The sequence below is a fragment of the Mixophyes fleayi genome, unplaced genomic scaffold, assembly GCF_038048845.1.
Source record: "Mixophyes fleayi isolate aMixFle1 unplaced genomic scaffold, aMixFle1.hap1 Scaffold_2285, whole genome shotgun sequence".
Classification (NCBI taxonomy): domain Eukaryota; kingdom Metazoa; phylum Chordata; class Amphibia; order Anura; family Limnodynastidae; genus Mixophyes; species Mixophyes fleayi.
In genome coordinates this window covers 41,261-54,631 of record NW_027446441.1, presented here as the reverse complement: position 1 = coordinate 54,631, position 13,371 = coordinate 41,261, and the positions used below count along the sequence as shown (strand labels likewise).

Below are 13,371 nucleotides of genomic sequence, written 5' to 3'. Positions count from 1 at the left end.
CAATATGTCCTAACCCCTAATATGTCCTAACCCCAACCCTAATAACCCTAACCCCAACCCCCTAACCCCTAATATGTCCTAACCCTAACCCCAACAACCTTAACCCCAACCCCCTAACCCTAATATGTGCTAACCCTAACATGTCCTAACCCCTAACATGTCCTAACCCCTAATATGTCCTAACCCCTAATATGTCCTAACCCCTAATATGTCCTAACCCTAACCCCTAATATGTCCTAACCCTAACCCCTAACATGTCCTAACCCTAACATGTCCTAACCCCTAATATGTCCTAACCCCAACCCTAATAACCCTAACCCCTAATAACCCTAACCCCTAATAACCCTAACCCCTAATATGTCCTAACCCTAACCCCAACAACCTTAACCCCTAACCCCAACCCCCTAACCCTAATATGTGCTAACCCTAACATGTCCTAACCCTAATATGTCCAGCAATAGGAAAGCGCTCAAAAAGATCAAGAGTAAATAAGTAAATAACCCTAATATGTCCTAACCCCTAATATGTCCTAACCCCAACCCTAATAACCCTAACCCCAACCCCCTAACACACTAACCCTAACCCCTGATATGTCCTAACCCTAACCCCAACAACCTTAACCCCTAACCCCAACCCCCTAACCCTAATATGTCCAGCAATAGGAAAGCGCTTAAAAAGATCAAGAGTAAATAAGTAAATAACCCTAACCCCTAATAAGTCATAACCCCTAACCCTAATGCCTAATATGTCCTAACCCTAATATGTCCTAGCCCCCTAAACCCTAACCCTAATAGCCCTAATAACCCTAACCCTAATAGCCCTAATAACCCTAACCCTAACATGTCCTTAACCCTAACCCTAATATGTCCCTAACCCTAATATGTCCCTAACCCTAATATGTCCCTAACCCTAACATGTCCCTAACCCTAACATGTCCCTAACCCCTAACCTTAACCCGTAACCCTAACCCACTAACCCTAACCAACACACCCCTAACCCCTACCCTAACCCCAACCCCCTAACCCTTTTAACCCTAACATCCCTAACCCTAACATGTCCCTAACACTAATATGTCCCTAACCCTAATACCCTAACAACTTAACTCTAACCCTAAACCCTAACCCCTAATATGTCTTAACCCATAACCCTTACCCATAACCCCAACCCCCTAACATGTCTTAACCCTAACCCTTAACCCCAATGCCTAACCCCTAACCCTAACCTTAACCCCTAACCCTAATGCCTAACCCCCTAACCCTTTTAACCCTAACAACCCCAACACCCTAACCCCTAACCCTATCCCCAATAACCCTAACCCTAACCCCACAAGTATCTTAACGTAGAAATATCAGTAAAAACTTGCATTTCTCCCCAAAAAAAAACCTTATTTCTCCGACATCCTCTAATCCCACACACTAATCCCTTTCCCTTTGCATATGCGCTCCCCCACACCTGTACCCCACCACACAAGTCTCATAACGTGGAATGACGGACGATTACTGTGGAATGACAGCTGTATTATACGCCATATCAATGCAGAAATATCAGTAAAAACTTGCATTTCTCCCCCAAAAAAACCACCCCCATTTCTCCCATTACCCCTAATCCCACACACTAATACCTTTGCATATGCGCTCCCCACCACACAAGTCTCATAACGTGGAATGACGGACGATTACTGTGGAATGACAGCTGTATTATACTCCATGTCACTGCAGAAATATCAGTAAAAACTTGCATTTCTCCCCAAAAAACCCCCCCTATTTCTTCGACATCCCCTAATCCCACACACTAATCCCTTTCCCTTTGCATATGCGCTCCCCCACACCTGTACCCCACCACACAAGTCTCATAACGTGGAATGACGGACAATTACTGTGGAATGACAGCTGTTTTATACGCCATTTAAATACAGATGTATCAGTAAAAACTTGCATTTCTCCCATATCCCCTAATCCCACAAACGAATCCCTTTGCATATGCACTCGTCCACACCTGTACCCCACAAGTATCATAATGTAGAATGACGGACGATTACTGTGGAATGACAGCTGTTTTATACGCCATTTAAATACAGATGTATCAGTAAAAACTTGCATTTCTCCCAAAAAAATACCCCTCTTTCTCCCATGTCCCTAATCCCACAAACTAAACCCTTTGCATATGTGCATCCCACACCTGTACCCCACCACACAAGTCTCAGAGTGGAATGACGGACGATTAATGTGGAATGACGGACGATTACTGTGGAATGACAGCTGTATTATACGCCATATCAATGCAGAAATATCAGTAAAAACTTGCATTTGTCCCAGAAAAACACCCCTATTTCTCCCATATCCCCTAATCCCACACACCAATCCCTTTGCATATGTGCTCCCCCACCACACAAGTCTCATAGCGTGGAATGACAGCTGTTTTATACGCCATTTAAATGAAGATGTATCAGTAAAAACTTGCATTTGTCCCAGAAAAAAAAACCCTATTTCTCCCATATCCCCTAATCCCACACACTAATCCCTTTACATATGCGCTCCCCCACCACACAAGTCTCATAGCGTGGAATGACGGACGATTACTGTGGAATGACGGACGATTACTGTGGAATGACAGCTGTATTATACGCCATATCAATGCAGAAATATCAGTAAAAACTTGCATTTCTCCCATATCCCCTAATCCCACAAACTAAACCCTTTGCATATGCGCTTGTCCACACCTGTACCCCACCACACAAGTATCATAATGTAGAATGATGGACGATTACTGTGGAATGACAGCTGTATTATACGCCATATCAATGCAGAAGTATCAGTAAAAACTTGCATTTGTCCCAGAAAAAAAAACCCATTTCTCCCATATCCCCTAATCCCACACACCAATCCCTTTCCCTTTGCATATGCGCTCCCCCACACCTGTACCCCACCATACAAGTATCATAGCGTGGAATGACGGACGATTAATGTGGAATGACGGATGATTACTGTGGAATGACAGCTGTATTATACACCATATCAATGCAGAAATATCAGTAAAAACTTGCATTTGTCCCATACTATGTGTTTCTGTGGGCAACTGTGGCATTATATATATATTTCTCATTTTATGTGGCTGATATCATATTAACAGTAAGGGACCAGCAAAAAGAAAATGTTATGCCGCACAGTAGTGCCCCAGGTCACTTCATACCTCATAATTGTGCCCCCAATTCATACTATGCCACAGTTGCACCCAGAAACACATACTATGCCACAGTTGCCCACAGAAACACATTGTATGCCACAGTTGCCCCCAATACATTGTATGCCACAGTTGCCCCCAATACATTGTATGTCACAGTTGCCCCCAATGACTTATGGCCTCAGAATTGCATTAAAAAAATTTTGGACACTAATAAATTAATAAAAAAAATGATATAATTTTATACTTGCCTCTTCCAGGCGTGAAACGGTCCTTGGGAGGAACTGTGCAGCAGTTCAGCTTTTCTCCGGCTGTCATTTAGAACAGCTGGACACCATGACAGGACTCAGGGGGCTGCCAACCCCTGCCCTTACCCTTACCCATACACACACATATTTAGCTACATGCATTGCATTATTTACATAAAACTTTAATTCTTGTCCTGGCCAAGATTTGAACCATGAACCTCCTGCATAGAGCAGGCCCTATGTCTATGCAAGGGGCCCCTCCACTTTATTCCTAAGCCCCTCATCTTCAGAGATCATATCTAGTTAGCCATACCTAGTTAGTGTATTTATATACATATATATACATACACATTATATATATATAAAAAATTCTTAAAACCCTGCCATGTGGCTATTGGTATTGACTTAATACTGATCTACATCTCTTACACATCTCACCACCAGCATTGTAGGAAGCATAAACAAGAGAAAAAAGCCAACAGCTAGAAGACCACCATTAATTTCCAGCCCTTGAATCTCACTTAAATATTAATATATATTAAAAACGTAATATTCCACCCAAGACAAAATCTGTATGTACATGTAAAATGAGCCACATTTATGTTATATTTAGTTATCAATGCATCTTGCAGCAAATGACCCATACTAGTCTGTACATTGATAAATAGTAACGTGTGATAAACAGGGTATTACCTTGTAACAAGAGAATGACCTCCCTATGTGTGCAGGAACAGTTCCAGGGGTTCCCTCCCAGTCTCAGGGTCCCGTTCTGGGGTTCCAGCAGCTGCGTTGAAGCAGAAGAGTTTATTAGAAGACAGGTCCAGGGAGAAGATCTTGGGACGGGTCCAGGGAGGAGATCTTGGGACGGGTCCAGGGAGGAGATCTTGGGACGGGCCCAGGGAGGAGATCTTGGGACGGGCCCAGGGAGGAGATCTTGGGACGGGTCCAGGGAGGAGATCTTGGGACGGGTCCAGGGAGGAGATCTTGGACAGGTCCAGGGAGGAGATCTTGGGACGGGTCCAGAGAGGAGATCTTGGGACGGGTCCAGAGAGGAGATCTTGGGACGGGTCCAGAGAGGAGATCTTGAGACGGGTCCAGAGAGGAGATCTTGGGACGGGCCCAGAGAGGAGATCTTGGGACGGGCCCAGAGAGGAGATCTTGGGACGGGTCCAGAGAGGAGATCTTGGGACGGGTCCAGAGAGGAGATCTTGGGACGGGTCCAGAGAGGAGATCTTGGGACGGGTCCAGAGAGGAGATCTTGGACAGGCCCCGGGAGCTGTCGCTGACAATTGCAGTAATATCATTCCTGCTAAGATGTAAAGGTTCCAGGCCGGAGAATCCGGACATCTCAGGACGCAGCTGGAGAATCAGGTTACCGGCCATGATGAGGTTTCTCAGGGATTCAAAGATCTCAATGTCTTCTGTAGTCTGGAGAACACAGGGATGTGATTACTACAACTCTGACTCGTATCAGCTTCGTCTCCCTGGATGATATAAAGTCTTGGTTAGGACATTAAGCAGTGACCTGGTGACAGCTGAGGCTGACAACATGCAGCGCGGGGAGCGCACAGGCGGCGGCATCACATCACACGTGATACGGCCGCGTCGTCACATCACGTGTCCTATTGTGCGGCCGCGTGTTCACATCACGTGTCCTATTGTGCGGCCCCCAGACCCCGCCCCAGATTGGGGCACTTATAAAACAATAAATTTAAAAAACAAAATGTTCTCACAATGTTCCCGGCAACAAGTTTGGTTTTAGATTCTCGCTGCGATATTTGTTACCAGCTACTAATAAACCGCAATAACCAAGATCACAGAAACCTCCGGTAAGCAGCAGATTCACATAGGAAGGTGATGTATGATACACTGGACTCAGCCCCCGCCGGGGACACAGACACAGTCTCCTCCGCTCACACACACTCGACTCAGCCCCCGCCGCCGTTACACAGACACTGACATGAGCTCCCGCCGCCGCTGCGCACAGTTACCTTTATGCCGTTCTCTGCTCACGTGGTGCGCGTCCCACGTGATATCCGCGTCTCGTGTGATAGGCCGCTCAGCGGGGGGTGGGGCGGTCACAGGAGATCCGCGGCCACTTGAAGCCTCTTTAGGTCATCATCGGCCTCTGACCTCTCCGCCCCTGGATGTATCTCTGTAATCTGAGGGAAATGGGGACGGTACTGTGGAGGAAATAACAATAATAAGTGGGAAAGGATGAGGTACAGAAGAGAGGGTAAGGGGTGAGGTACAGAAGAGAGAGAGGGATGAAGTACAGAAGAGAGAGAGGGATGAGGTACAGAAGAGAGAGGGGGATGAGGTACAGAAGAGAGAGGAAGGGATGAGGTACAGAAGAGAGGAAGGGATGAGGTACAGAAGAGAGGAAGGGATGAGGTACAGAAGAGAGAGGAAGGGATGAGGTACAGAAGAGAGGGGGATGAGGTACAGAAGAGAGGAAGGGATGAGGTACAGAAGAGAGGAAGGGATGAGGTACAGAAGAGAGAGGGATGAGGTACAGAAGAGAGGGGGATGAGGTACAGAAGAGAGGAAGGGATGAGGTACAGAAGAGAGGGATGAGGTACAGAAGAGAGGGGGATGAGGTACAGAAGAGAGGGGGATGAGGTACAGAAGAGAGGAAGGGATGAGGTACAGAAGAGAGAGGAAGGGATGAGGTACAGAAGAGAGGAAGGGATGAGGTACAGAAGAGAGAGGGATGAGGTACAGAAGAGAGAGGAAGGGATGAGGTACAGAAGAGAGAGGGGGTTGAGGTACAGAAGAGAGAGGGATGAGGTACAGAAGAGAGAGAGGGATGAGGTACAGAAGAGAGAGAGGGATGAGGTACAGAAGAGAGAGGAAGGGATGAGGTACAGAATAGAGAGGAAGGGATGAGGTACAGAAGAGAGAGTAAGGGATGAGGTACAGAAGAGAGGAAGGGATGAGGTACAGAAGAGAGGGGGATGAGGTACAGAAGAGAGAGGAAGGGATGAGGTACAGAATAGAGGGGAAGGGATGAGGTACAGAAGAGAGGGGAAGGGATGAGGTACAGAAGAGTGAGGAAGGGATGAGGTACAGCAGAGAGGGGAAGGGATGAGGTACAGAAGAGAGGGGAAGGGATGAGGTACAGAAGAGAGGGGAAGGGATGAGGTACAGAAGAGAGGGGAAGGGATGAGGTACAGAAGAGAGAGGGATGAGGTACAGAAGAGAGGAAGGGATGAGGTACAGAAGAGAGGAAGGGATGAGGTACAGAAGAGAGGAAGGGATGAGGTACAGAAGAGAGAGAGGGATGAGGTACAGAAGAGAGAGGGATAAGGTACAGAAGAGAGAGGGATGAGGTACAGAAGAGAGAGGGATGAGGTACAGAAGAGAGAGGGATGAGGTACAGAAGAGAGAGGAAGGGATGAGGTACAGAAGAGAGAGGAAGGGATGAGGTACAGAAGAGAGAGGGATGAGGTACAGAAGAGAGAGTAAGGGATGAGGTACAGAAGAGAGAGTAAGGGATGAGGTACAGAAGAGAGAGGAAGGGATGAGGTACAGAAGAGAGAGGAAGGGATGAGGTACAGAAGAGAGAGGAAGGGATGAGGTACAGAAGAGAGAGGAAGGGATGAGGTACAGAAGAGAGGGGGTTGAGGTACAGAAGAGAGAGGGATGAGGTACAGAAGAGAGAGGAAGGGATGAGGTACAGAAGAGAGGAAGGGATGAGGTACAGAAGAGAGGAAGGGATGAGGTACAGAAGAGAGGAAGGGATGAGGTACAGAAGAGAGAGGAAGGGATGAGGTACAGAAGAGAGGGGGTTGAGGTACAGAAGAGAGAGGGATGAGGTACAGAAGAGAGAGAGGGATGAGGTACAGAAGAGAGGAAGGGATGAGGTACAGAAGAGAGAGAGGGATGAGGTACAGAAGAGAGAGTAAGGGATGAGGTACAGAAGAGAGAGTAAGGGATGAGGTACAGAAGAGAGAGGAAGGGATGAGGTACAGAAGAGAGAGGAAGGGATGAGGTACAGAAGAGAGGAAGGGATGAGGTACAGAAGAGAGAGGGATGAGGTACAGAAGAGAGAGGGGGTTGAGGTACAGAAGAGAGAGGGATGAGGTACAGAAGAGAGAGAGGGATGAGGTACAGAAGAGAGAGAGGGATGAGGTACAGAAGAGAGAGGAAGGGATGAGGTACAGAATAGAGAGGAAGGGATGAGGTACAGAAGAGAGAGTAAGGGATGAGGTACAGAAGAGAGGAAGGGATGAGGTACAGAAGAGAGGGGGATGAGGTACAGAAGAGAGAGGAAGGGATGAGGTACAGAATAGAGGGGAAGGGATGAGGTACAGAAGAGAGGGGAAGGGATGAGGTACAGAAGAGTGAGGAAGGGATGAGGTACAGCAGAGAGGGGAAGGGATGAGGTACAGAAGAGAGGGGAAGGGATGAGGTACAGAAGAGAGGGGAAGGGATGAGGTACAGAAGAGAGGGGAAGGGATGAGGTACAGAAGAGAGAGGGATGAGGTACAGAAGAGAGGAAGGGATGAGGTACAGAAGAGAGGAAGGGATGAGGTACAGAAGAGAGGAAGGGATGAGGTACAGAAGAGAGAGAGGGATGAGGTACAGAAGAGAGAGGGATAAGGTACAGAAGAGAGAGGGATGAGGTACAGAAGAGAGAGGGATGAGGTACAGAAGAGAGAGGGATAAGGTACAGAAGAGAGAGGGATGAGGTACAGAAGAGAGAGGAAGGGATGAGGTACAGAAGAGAGAGGAAGGGATGAGGTACAGAAGAGAGAGGAAGGGATGAGGTACAGAAGAGAGAGGAAGGGATGAGGTACAGAAGAGAGAGGAAGGGATGAGGTACAGAAGAGAGAGGAAGGGATGAGGTACAGAAGAGAGAGGAAGGGATGAGGTACAGAAGAGAGAGGAAAAGAGAGGAAGGGATGAGGTACAGAAGAGAGGGGGATGAGGTACAGAAGAGAGAGGGATGAGGTACAGAAGAGAGGAAGGGATGAGGTACAGAAGAGAGAGGAAGGGATGAGGTACAGAAGAGAGAGGAAGGGATGAGGTACAGAAGAGAGAGGAAGGGATGAGGTACAGAAGAGAGAGGAAGGGATGAGGTACAGAAGAGAGAGGAAAAGAGAGGAAGGGATGAGGTACAGAAGAGAGAGGGATAAGGTACAGAAGAGAGAGGGATGAGGTACAGAAGAGAGAGGAAGGGATGAGGTACAGAAGAGAGAGGAAGGGATGAGGTACAGAAGAGAGAGGAAGGGATGAGGTACAGAAGAGAGAGGAAGGGATGAGGTACAGAAGAGAGAGGAAAAGAGAGGAAGGGATGAGGTACAGAAGAGAGGGGGATGAGGTACAGAAGAGAGAGGGATGAGGTACAGAAGAGAGAGAGGGATGAGGTACAGAAGAGAGAGGAAGGGATGAGGTACAGAAGAGAGAGGAAGGGATGAGGTACAGAAGAGAGAGGAAGGGATGAGGTACAGAAGAGAGAGGAAGGGATGAGGTACAGAAGAGAGGGGGATGAGGTACAGAAGAGAGAGAGGGATGAGGTACAGAAGAGAGAGGGATCAGGTACAGAAGAGAGAGGAAGGGATGAGGTACAGAAGAGAGGGGGATGAGGTACAGAAGAGAGGGGGATGAGGTACAGAAGAGAGGGGGATGAGGTACAGAAGAGAGAGGAAGGGATGAGGTACAGAAGAGAGAGGGATGAGGTACAAAAGAGAGAGGGATGAGGTACAAAAGAGAGAGGGATGAGGTACAAAAGAGAGAGGGATGAGGTACAAAAGAGAGAGGGATGAGGTACAAAAGAGAGAGGGATGAGGTGCAGAAGAGAGAGGAAGGGATGAGGTACAGAAGATAGAGGAAGGGATGAGGTACAGAAGAGAGAGGGATGAGGTACAGAAGAGAGAGGGATGAGGTACAGAAGAGAGAGAGAGGGATGAGGTACAGAAGATAGAGGAAGGGATGAGGTACAGAAGATAGAGGAAGGGATGAGGTACAGAAGATAGAGGAAGGGATGAGGTACAGAAGAGAGAGGGATGAGGTACAGAAGAGAGAGGGATGAGGTACAGAAGATAGAGGAAGGGATGAGGTACAGAAGAGAGAGGAAGGGATGAGGTACAGAAGGGATGAGGTACAGAAGAGAGGGGGATGAGGTACAGAAGAGGGGGATGAGGTACAGAAGAGAGGGGGATGAGGTACAGAAGGGAGAGGAAGGGATGAGGTACAGAAGAGAGAGGGATGAGGTACAGAAGAGAGAGGGATGAGGTACAGAAGAGAGAGGGATGAGGTACAGAAGATAGAGGAAGGGATGAGGTACAGAAGAGAGAGGAAGGGATGAGGTACAGAAGAGAGAGGAAGGGATGAGGTACAGAAGAGAGGGGGATGAGGTACAGAAGAGAGAGGGATGAGGTACAGAAGAGAGAGGGATGAGGTACAGAAGAGAGAGGAAGGGATGAGGTACAGAAGGGAGGGGGGGGGGAATTCCCCAATAAGTACATTGTGCTGAGGAGACCTGAGCTACATATCACATACACTGTACAGTATACACATAAACTAACAGACATTAAAACATTTTGGAGAAGAATTCAGGGAACGGTCACATTCAAGTACTAACCAGGCACATCCGTACATGGCTTCCAAAGTCAGACTTGTTCGGGGTGGTGGGGCTCAAGGTATTGGTTTAATACTGAGCTACATCTCTTATACATGTCACCACCAGCACTGTAGGAAGCATGAACAAGAGATAAAAGCCTGCAGCACCTGGTATTAGAAGGTGGTCTCCCATCCAAGTACTAACCAGGCCTGTCCCTGCTTGACTTCCAAGATCAGACGAGATTTGGCTTGTTCAGGGTGGTGTGGCTGTAGGTATTAACTTTATACTGACCTACATCTCTAACCCTAACCATCCTAACCCTAATCCTGGGTCAACCCATCACAACATCATAGGGGCTAAATCCAGGAGAGGAAGAGTGGGTTATGGGATCCCACAGTTTTATCTGGTAATGCTTGGGGAATATTGAAGGCTCTATGCAAAGTAAGGCCAATAACAGTCTTGTAAAAATAAAGCAGCAGAATTCACCTAGACAGATATTATGTAGAAGAAGTACTTGCTGGAAATAGCACAGATACAACTGTGCACTGATTATGTAGATCAAAATAACCGACACTAGATGGTGATGTTGTAGCGTATAAGAATATAGCAGGTGTTATTACAGATTGTGAGAGATTTTTGCAAGTTAACTGCAAAGTATAGACATGGTAGAGTACTTGAGTGTCCACTAGGTGTCAGCGTTACACTGCGCAAGACTATGGTTTAGTTTCAAAGTTAGTGACTCGTCTTAGCTCTTGTCGCCCACTGGGTGGCAGTGCTGTCCTGATTACTGCAAGATTGTCGCAAAAGAGTACCAGCTAAAGGTAAATGTCTGCTTATACAATGTATTTGAATGGATTTCCTTAATGCAACAGACTCTTATCTCCAATTGATTTCCCCTATTTAACTTGTGTCCCTTATCCTCACTTTCAGAGCGATTATTTAATTCTAGGACATCATTAGGGCCTAAATGTTGGGGGCCAGACCATCTCATAAAAAATAAATATGTTATGTACATTTTCGTCGTGCAAAATAAGCTTAACGGTTGCAATGGATTTAAGACACATAAATGCGAAACTCATCCAGCACCTATCATAACGGTTATGCACACTGTTTAATGCCAAATTCCTCCAGCACAGTGTAAGGCTACACACACACTGGAGCGTTTTGGTCCAATAATTGGCAAATCATCCGACATACGTCCATTTGGTTGGAAGTCAGGTTACTGTGTATGGTGACACGATGGTCGAAAGACGTTCCAAAGTATCAATTGTTGGCTCATTTGGTTGCTCGTACTGTTTAATATTTTACGACCAATCCACCTAACGATCATGTAGTGTGTATAAATTTCCAATCGATCGACAACCAGGTGCTGATAGTTCCTCGAGCTGCGACTCCTTTGGGGGCGTGTGTATGTTAATTTCTGATGCCTGTACCAGTCCCACGTGGTGCGGTGTCCTCACGTCACTCATTTTGTAATTAGCTGTGTATTGCTTATGTCTGCCTCCATAATTACAGCTATGTGTCACTTTATTGTACACTCAATACACATAAATAAAAAGGTTAAATATGTTTGTTACATTTGTCTGTCTGAATAATTAAATACATTTTTCCCAACCCCAAACCCCCTAATAATCCTAACATGTCCACAATTCCAACCCAGCTGGGATTTGAACCCTATACCACTTGCATGGTAACACATTGGTTTACTGTTTGTGCTATAGCCAAACTCATGGAGGTGCTCCTCTACCAAACGCCTACATGTACTTTCAATGGAGCAGTGTTGGTTCTATCTCTATACATGTGGCCCCTCCACTTCCTGTTTAAACCCTCCCCTTCCGGTTTAGACCTCCCCTTCCTGATTAAGACCATCCTCTTCCTGATTAAGCTCCTCCCCTGACAGATTTATACATATATAAAAAAAATCTTACAAGCCCTACCCCCCTATTCCCAGGTGGTCTTCCATTCAAGTACTAACCAGGCACAACCGTACATGGCTTCCAAAGTCAGACTTGTTCGGGGTGGTGGGGCTCAAGGTATTGGTTTAATACTGAACTACATCTCTTATACATGTCACCACCAGCATTGTAGGAAGCATGAACAAGAGATAAAAGCCTGCAGCACCTGGTATTAGAAGGTGGTCTCCCATCCAAGTACTAACCAGGCCTGTCCCTGCTTGACTTCCAAGATCAGACGAGATTGGGCTTGTTCAGGGTGGTGTGGCTGTAGGTATTAACTTTATACTGACCTACATCTCTAACCCTAACTCTAACCCTGGGTCAACCCATCACAACATCATAGGGGCTAAATCCAGGAGAGGAAGAGTGGGTTATGGGATCCCACAGCTGTATCTGGTAATGCTTGGGGAATATTGAAGGCTCTATGCAAACTAAAGCCAATAACAGTCTTGTGAAAATAAAGCAGCATAATTCACCTAGACAGATATCATGTAGAAGAAGTACTTGCTGGAAATAGCACAGATACAACTGTGCACTGATTATGTAGATCAAAATAACAGACACTAGATGCTGATGTTGTAGCGTATAAGAATATAGCAGGTGTTATTACTTATTGTGAGAGATTTTTGCAAGTTAACTGCAAAGTATACACACTGTAGAGTACTTGAGTGTCCACTAGGTGTCAGCGTTACACTGCGCAAGTGTTAGGAACCCCGCTAGCCGGCACAACAACCCGGAGTCTACTCTACCAGTCAGGTATTCACTGAAGCCCCTGATGGTGGGGACAGACTGGGCTGCAGACTGGCAAAGGGTCGTGAAGTGTGCACCGGCTAGGGAGAACCCAAGCCAGCGGAGTGGAGTCCAAGCAGAGGTCAGAGGCCGGCAGCAGACAACGGTATCAAGGAATAAGCTGAGGTCAGAGGTCACAAGCAGACAGGGAGGTAAGTATTCAAGCCAAAGGTCAGGGTCACGAGATTCACAAGCGGGGTCCAAATTCAAGCCAAGGGTCATACACGGGTAAGCAGTAACAGGGTCCAATAGACAGGAACAAGCAGGCTAGCAGACTGGATACAGAACTATAACCGGCAGTGAGGCTGCAGACCTCACTGCCTTAAATACTAGTGGCCACCAATCAGAGTCTAGCTCTGAATCACACACAGCCCCCTGCCTGATTAATGTATCAGGCGTTAATCAGCCCACAGGCTTGTTAAATCAAGCCCCAGGATGTCTAACTAAAACATACTACCTTCTGCGCATGCGCGCCCGGCTTCCTCCGTTGCCGGGACGCAGCGCAGGGCACAGAGCTTCCGACCGTTGCCGGCCAGGATCCGGAAGTGACGCCCCGGTCGTCACGTCAGAGGAAGGTAATGAGTGTCGCGGCGGTGCCCGCGGCCGCCGCGACTGTCTATCAGTACCCCCC

The 13,371-nt window shown here is 47.1% G+C and overlaps 2 pseudogenes; both read right to left on the bottom strand.

The window, feature by feature from the left end:
• Positions 1-10,151: 10,151 nt before the first annotated feature.
• LOC142122125 (5S ribosomal RNA) lies at positions 10,152-10,270 on the bottom strand (annotated as a pseudogene).
• A 1,835-nt stretch (positions 10,271-12,105) lies between these two features.
• Positions 12,106-12,224, bottom strand: LOC142122124 (5S ribosomal RNA; annotated as a pseudogene).
• Positions 12,225-13,371: the final 1,147 nt, after the last annotated feature.